The sequence below is a fragment of the Cucurbita maxima genome, unplaced genomic scaffold (genome assembly GCF_002738345.1).
Source record: "Cucurbita maxima cultivar Rimu unplaced genomic scaffold, Cmax_1.0 Cma_Scf00636, whole genome shotgun sequence".
Lineage (NCBI taxonomy): Eukaryota > Viridiplantae > Streptophyta > Magnoliopsida > Cucurbitales > Cucurbitaceae > Cucurbita > Cucurbita maxima.
The window spans coordinates 7,135-15,197 of record NW_019272652.1 but is presented as its reverse complement, the minus strand read 5'-3'; the positions used below and the strand labels follow the sequence as shown (position 1 = coordinate 15,197).

The 8,063-nt window shown below is 41.7% G+C and overlaps 1 pseudogene; it reads right to left on the bottom strand.

Annotated features, from left to right (window-relative positions):
- Nucleotides 1–5: 5 nt before the first annotated feature.
- Nucleotides 6–2,666, bottom strand: LOC111474753 (annotated as a pseudogene).
- Nucleotides 2,667–8,063: the final 5,397 nt, after the last annotated feature.

The following is an 8,063-nucleotide window of genomic DNA, read 5'->3' as shown; positions in this document are numbered from 1 at the left end:
TAGACCGTCACATTAACACCTTTAGCCAGTAACTCATCAACCTTTTTGAAAAAATAAAAGTATTAGAAAATAATTGAATGTTATAGTATGAAGCAAAAATTAATCCACAAATAAAACTATTAAAAATAGTTTGGTTAAAAAATACACCTCTTTGATTCTTGGCTTCATAAAATGTCCCGTAAAAAATTGGAAGACTAGGTCCGATTAACCTCCCCATCTGTACATTCAAAATTTTTAGTTTAGTTTTTTAGGCTAAAATGGTAGGATTTAATCTCCAAATTTAGATAATTAATTTAATTTTTATGTCTTAAGAATTTTCAATTATAACCCGAATAGTTTTAATGATTATAATTTTATTTAAAGAAATAGGGTTTATTGGTACGTACGTGACATTTAGTGGGATAATAGTGAGTTTTTGCTTAATTGGACCATTCATCAAAGCTTCCAAGTCTCCTGTAGCTCCGGGTTTGTAGACATTCAAACTAAGATATGGAGAGTTTTTTCTTACTTCAAGTGAATCAATCCTATTTGATTCCACACTATTTTTTGTCGTAGTCGCGGCTAATGAGTCCATTTCAAAATCTAACATGAAGTTATAGAAATCCTGCAAAAACGAATCGTTATAATGTATCGATAATCATTTCGTTTTATGTCTTTTTGAACTAATGTTCGTTCTCTCGAGAAAAATAAAATATTTTTTGAAAACTGGATTTAGATTTTAAAAACATGTTTTCTAAGTGGATGATAAAATAAAAGAATTTGTAGGTCAAAATAGTTTTTATAAACTTAAAAAATTAAATAGTTGTGAATGAAGCCTAAATTACCAATTTAGAAAAGTTCTAAATTTTAAATTATACGTCTAATATATCATAAATTTTGATTTTCTTTTTAGAAATTTTTTTTAGAGGGTTTTATAAGTTTACTAATTTAAAAGATAACTTAATAAACAAAAAAAAAATAATAATAATAAAAATAAAGACTTCGTATACCTATATTTAGTTAATATAAATTTAAACTTAAAATTCATTGGTTTGGAAGGATTTTGTTAAAATAATAGTAGTAATAATAATAATAACAAAACGTACCACGTGGTTGCTATTGGAGAAAATTAATCCCTCAAGATCATTCCATGAAAGAGTTGCATTTTCGTACAACGTGTTTTTAATTTGCTGCTTGATCTTCAACGCTAAACTGATTTTCAAAAGACAACTTTTGTTACATATAACTTTTAAATTTATAGAATATATTTCACTTCTTTATTCATGTTTATATTAAAAAAAAATGAAAAATATTAACCTATTTGATTCTTGCAGCGTCTTGTCGTCAATTCGTGAGAGATCTTTGAGAAGAGGACCCCAAGAAGACTGTAAAATTTTAGACAAAGATTATTGTGTTAAGGATAAATAATAAAAGAATACTCCTGAAATATGAGGTTGGTTTCGGTTATACTCTCGAGCTCTGAGATATTTCATTTTAACACTTCGATCAGGATATAATTGAAATCAACTTCATAGTTTAGTAGTATTCTTTTCGTTTATCATTCTGAAAACGAAAATTTCAAAAAAATTGATAAAATTTTTGGATGAGATTGAGAGAATGAGAATATGAACCGTGTAATCTTCTGGAGACATCCAACTGTTTCCTAGAGCAACTCCTGGCAAACAAAATCGAGAGTCGTGTATTTAAATTATTGATTCTATATTATTCAATGGGATCATTTTAAACAAATCAAAGTTATAATATGATTTTTTTTTTTACGTATAAAAAAACGGTTATAATTCATTATTTATATTTGAAATTTTTTATTAAAAAAAAAGTAAAAATAAAAGTACCTCCGAGATTAAGGGTCAAATTGCCAGCTTGGATGGCCCGAAGAAGGGACAAAGCCAGAGTGACGGCGAATTTGCCACCGTAAGACTCCGCAAAGATGTACAAAGGAGCGTTTCGTAGGCCGACAGTGTCGTTCGAAACCTCAACAAGCAAAGTCGTCATGTCGATCGCCGTCTCCACATCGCCTTTCGCAAATTCACCTCCACTCTCCACATAGCTATATCCAGTCCCGACCGGATTATCCTGTTTTTTTTATGTTAAAATCATAAATTTAGTCAAAAAAAAATATTAGAATTTAAGGTTAAAATGATGAAAATTAAAAGGAAAAGGAGTTGACCACAAACAAGAGGTCTGCTTTTTTCAGCCATGTTGAGTTTCTCGGCTTCAAGTTCGAGTTCAATGGCCCGATTTCTAGGAAGTTCCCAAACCCAGTTCCCGAGCCACCCTGTTTTTCAATATTTGAGCCATTTTCTTACAAAATACTCAAAATTTATAAATAAATCATTGGAAAAGATCGGCAGCTCACCGGTCCGCCCTGCAACCAGAGAATGGTCGGCCATGGCTTGGAACCGACGTCCACTCTAGAAGGGCTTCTGTAAAGCCACCAAAACATATGGGCTTCTAAACAACACAATACACGAGCAAATATATAAAAAATAATGACTAAAATAAAATAGAAGGAAAATTAATGAACTTGGCTTACTGGGTCTGACTTGAACGTAGCCCCATTCTTCAGATCCATCTTGAGATTTGTGAGTTATGGAAGTTCCGACATAAAACAGAGAAGAGGAAGCAATGAGAACGAAACAGAGATGAAGAACTAATAGTTTAACCATTGTCGAGAGAATCAGTAGCTTAGGTTCTTTAAAAATGGTGATAATGGATGACGAGGAGACTCTTAGGTATTTATTGAATGGATGAATTAATTGGGAAGTTATGAACTGGTGTGGAGAAAGACAAAATTAGGGCTATAAAGTTCAAAATGAGCAACTGCAGACGCCATTGGACAGCACAAGTCTTATTTAGTAATGGTTTAGTTTTAAAAGTTGGGGTTGTTTTTTCTTTCTTTTTTTTTTTTTTTTGATAATTTGGAAGTAGTATTTTAAAATTTAAATGGTTATTAAAAGAAGCCTAAATAAAATAGGACTAAATACAACCTATAAAATTTAGAGATTATTAAAGGATGTCAATACCACGATTCATATTTTGAACATGGTCGTGGAGGAGCTCGGGGGCTATTTAATGTCATGAATACAATACCACGATTCATATTTTGAACATGGTCGTGGAGGAGCTCGGGGGCTATTTAATGTCATGAATAGGATCCGGGTTTGTGGTCTTTGTACCAACTTCTCATATATACGCTTTCACTCAATTTTTTTAAAATGGGAAAAGATCCGTACAAAGGAATAATATATTCTTTTAATAACAAATATGATAGGGATTTGAACCTTGAGCGTTAAAGAAAAGACTAAATACCTTAATCATTATGAAAGAAACATTTTTATTTGAGAATGGTGGGTATAAATTGTAATGAGCAAAATAGGAGGAATGATTGAAGATTTCCCATAAACACATGACATGATTCATAATCTCATTAATATTTGATTCTTTTAAAGAAAATATAATTTTTCTTTTCATACAATAATCGGGAGTTTGAGAGAAAAAATCTAGCCAAACTACCATTATAACATCAACATTTTATTCAAATAAACAACTATCTTTACGAAGTGAAAGGAAAAAAGTGGAAACCAACCCGAGTTAAGATCAACCTTTGTGAATGAAGTTGAGTTAGAAAAGTAAACTTCATGGAGATTCAATATTGGAAATAGGAAAATTGGAAGGTCCTTTTGGTTGGAGAGTAGTAGTAAGTACCTAAATGTTATAAGAATTTGATCAAATATGGTTATGGTCTTTTTTTGATAGTTAGAGTATTTTTTTAGCTATTTAGTTTAACTAATTTACCATATTCATGGTTAGTTTCTATTTATTTATGTTGTTAATTGTAAGGCTATAAAAGCCAAAGTTAAGTACTCAAAAATATTATCCCTTCAAACTCCAAACATTTATGTTTCTGGGTCAATCAGAGCCACCACTAGGCTTTTTGTAGTGTAGCAATTTTTTAGTAATCAAATACAGAGAGTATGAGTAAAGACAAGACTTTAACGAAGATCCCNAACCTGATTTTGAACGCAGTCAGAATTCAGTTATTCTCTCTCTCCTTTTTTACGCATTTTTCTTCCAACAACCAATTTCCTCTCACCGAATAATACAACAAGTTGTATCAGAGCGAGGCTGAAGATCGGTGTATATCATTGCAGAAGAGTCAACCTATCAACAAACAAGTTGAATAGCTCAAGTGGTTAGAGCTTTGACCTGAAATCACACAGGTCCCAGGTGCGAGTAGAAGAAAATGCAAAGTGTAAAAACACACACATCGTGGGGCCCATCTCGGGCAGGCTCACTCACTCCTCCACGCCGTCGCCGTGTGCCGACATCTCCATCACCTCCACGAAGAGGCCGACGCCGTGATGACGGGCGTCAAAGTTATCATTGAGCGAGTGATTAGGGAGACTACGACTGCAGTCGTTCAGTATCCTATATTGACAAAGTCCAACTATAACGAGTGGACCTTGTTGATGCGCGTCAACCTACAGGCACAAGGGTTATGGCATGCTGTCGAGCCAAAGGAAGGAGAAACGATTGAGTATCGGGAGGATCGGCTGGCGTTCGCTGCCATATTACGATCTGTGCCCCCAGAGATGCTGGCATCTCTCTCCACCAAGCGCACTGTGCAATCGGCCTGGGAAGGAATCAAATCCCGTCGGGTCGGTGTCTAGTGAGTGCGGGAATCCAACATCGAGTAGCTACGGAAGGAGCTCTCGGAGATCCACTTTAAGGACGGCGAATCCATCGATGATTTTTCAATGCGGATCACGGGGCTTGCCAATAGCATCACTACACTCGGTGGCAGCATCAGCGAGACAGAAATCATGAAGAAGATGCTGCAGGTTGTCCGTGATCACCTCGAGCATGTTGCGATTTCAATCGAGACATTGCTTGACGTGAATAAATACATGGATTTTGCAAATCTAAGGTGGAAGAGGTGACCGGAAGACTGCGTAACGTCGAGCAGGGAAGAAAAATACCATTTCAGCTGTCGACAAGGAGGGTCGTCTACTCCTCACTGAGGAGGAATGGCTTGCACGCCTAAAGCTCCGTGACAACACCGGCGAGAGCAATGGGTCCTCCTTTAGCCGCAAAGACGGTAAGAAGCCATGGATCTCCCACCGGCGCATGCGCGGGAAAGATGGGAATCAGAAGGAGTCAACCAATGGCAAGCCGATCTGCTCGAACTATGGGAAGAGAGGACACCTAAGCAGGAATTGCTGGAGCAAGCTTAGGAAGAAGGAAAAGGCCGAAAAGGCCCATGTGGCTCAATCCGAGGAGGACGAGCCAGCTCTCTTCATGGTAACTGCATGTGTCCCCATGGTCGATTCCAAATCCACGGAGATGGAGGTAATCGACGACGATGTTGAACTTGAGAAAGAGCTCCAGCTGGGCGTAGCAAAGGTGGCACCAGCTAGGGAGCCATTTCAACTGGAGGAGGAGCGAGTGTTCGCTCAGATCAGCCAGCGGGACGAGCAACACAAGGACCGGCGATGGGTCCTAGACACAGGGGCAACAAACCATATGACCGGGGCTAGATCTGCGTTCTCCGAGCTCGACTCGGGGACCTGCGGGACGGTAAAATTCGGCGACGACTCCGTCGTCGAGATCGAAGGACGCGGCACCATCCTGTTCGCCAGCAAGGGAGGCGAGCATCGCAAGCTGACCGACGTCTATTTCATCCCGAGGCTCAAGGCTAACCTTGTGAGCCTGGGTCAACTCGATGAGACAGGCTGCTTCATCTTCATCAAGCGCGGACTACTCAAAATTTGCGATAATCAACGACGGCTGCTCACGCAGGCAAGGCGCACGCATCAAGCGCGGACTACTCAAAATTTGCGATAATCAACGACGGCTGCTCACGCAGGCAAGGCGCACGACAAACCGTCTTTACATCCTGGACTTAGAGATAGAGCAACCTGTCATCTCTCGGCCAAGACGGAAGAGGTATCTTGGAGGTGGCACGCAAGGTATGGGCATTTAAACTTTCCTGCTCTAGAAAAACTACAGAAGGAAGAGTTGGTGCACGGTTTGCCAGCAATCAAAGGCGTGAACAAGCTGTGCGACGGGTGCCTCATCAGCAAACAGAGGCGCACACCCTTTCCGTCTCGAACATCCTATCGAGCCGATGAGCTGTTGGAGCTTGTACACGGCGATATCTGCGGGCCCATCAAGCCGGCGACCCCAGGCGGTAAGAGTCTCTTCCTCCTGTTAGTCGATGAGTGCATTAAAGCGCGAGCGGAGGCCGAATGTGAGAAGAAGATGCGAGTGCTGCCCACAGACTGAGGCGGAGAATTCACCTCAACAAGTTTCAGTAAGTACTGTGACGAAATCGGCATACAACGGCACCTAACGGCGCCCTACTCCCCCCAACAGAACGGAGTGGTGGAGCGCCAGAATCAGACCATCGTCGGGACAGCAAGGTCATTGTTGGCGACGGCCGGGATGTCTGGGAGATTCTGGGGAGAGGCAGTAATGACGGCCGTCTATCTCCTCAATTGGTCACCAACCCGAAGCCTTGACGGGAAGACGCCATATGAGGCCTGGTACAACAAAAAACCAGCGATACATCATTTTTGCGTGTTCGGCTGCGTCGCATACATGAAGGTAACACGTCCCCACCTCGCCAAGCTCGATCCCAGGGGGCTGAAGGTCGTCTTCATCGGCTATGAACCCGGGAGCAATGCGTACAGACTATATGATCCTGTAGGGGGCGAGCTCATGTGTCTCGCGACGTCGTCTTCGACGAAAGCAACTTCTGGCAGTGGAATGACGTGATCGAGGCAGACCATAATCCAAATCAATTTATGGTGAAGTACCTCGTCACCGAGCCAGAAGAAGGAGGAGCCCAGCATCAGCAGCCGTCACCGCCGCCAGCAGGTGCAACCCCTGAACCAGTGGAATTTGCAACACCACGGACTGCGGATTTGACGCTGGATGCCGATCACAATACTGATCTGGAGGCAAGGTACCAGAGGATGGACGACCTAGTAGGAGGAGGTGAACCACCTGGACTGGCTGTGCGCGAGCTCGAAGAAGTGGCCGAAATACATGCCATCAGTGCAGATGAACTGAACACCTTCGCCGAAGCAGAAAAGAACCCGTGCTGGCTGAAGGCAATGTAAGAGGAGATGACATCCATCACCGAAAACCAGACGTGGAGTCTGGAGGATATGCCGTCGGGACACCAAGCCATAGGGCTCAAATGGGTCTTCAAACTGAAGCGCAACAAAAAAGGAGAAGTTGTGAAGCACAAGGCCCGTCTGGTGGCGAAGGGCTACGTCTAGAAGCAAGGAGTGGACTTCGAAGAGGTATTTGCGCCAATGGCAAGGTTAGAATCCGTTCGTTTCTTGCTGGCAATTGCAGCACATTACTCTTGGGAGGTTCACTATATGGACATAAAGTCTGCTTTCCTTAACGGAGAGCTGAAGGAGACTGCTCAGCTACTATCTCGACATGAAGTGCAACAGAATTCTACTGGCATCTCCATCTGCCAAAGTGCATACGCCAAGAAGCTGCTGGACACAACTGGACTTGTGGACAGTAATCCTACAAGGACACCAATGGAGGCCCGACTCCAACTAAGGAAGGCTGGCACTACGACGACAGTCGACTCCACCAATTACCGCAGCATTGTTGGGAGTCTGCGCTATCTGGTAAACTCTCGTCCTGATCTTGCTTATTCTGTTGGATATGTGAGCCGGTTTATGGAAGCACCTAGGGAGGAGCATTTAGTGGGTGTCAAGCGCATCCTGCGTTATGTAGCCGGAACTAGAGGCTGGGGTGTAAGATACTGCGCAGGGAGCGGAAAGGAGAAACTCAAGCTAGTCAGCTACAGTGATAGTGACATGGCCGGTGACGTTGATGATCGTAAGAGCACTAGCGGAATGATCTACTTTCTCTCAGGCGACGCAATCTGCTGGCAATTAACAAAACAGAAGGTAGTTGCTTTGTCTTCCTGCGAAGCAGAATATATCGTCGCTTCGATGGCAGCAACACAAGGGATCTGGCTTGCGCGACTAATGGAAGAACTCATCGGGAGAGAAAGTGATCCACCAATGCTA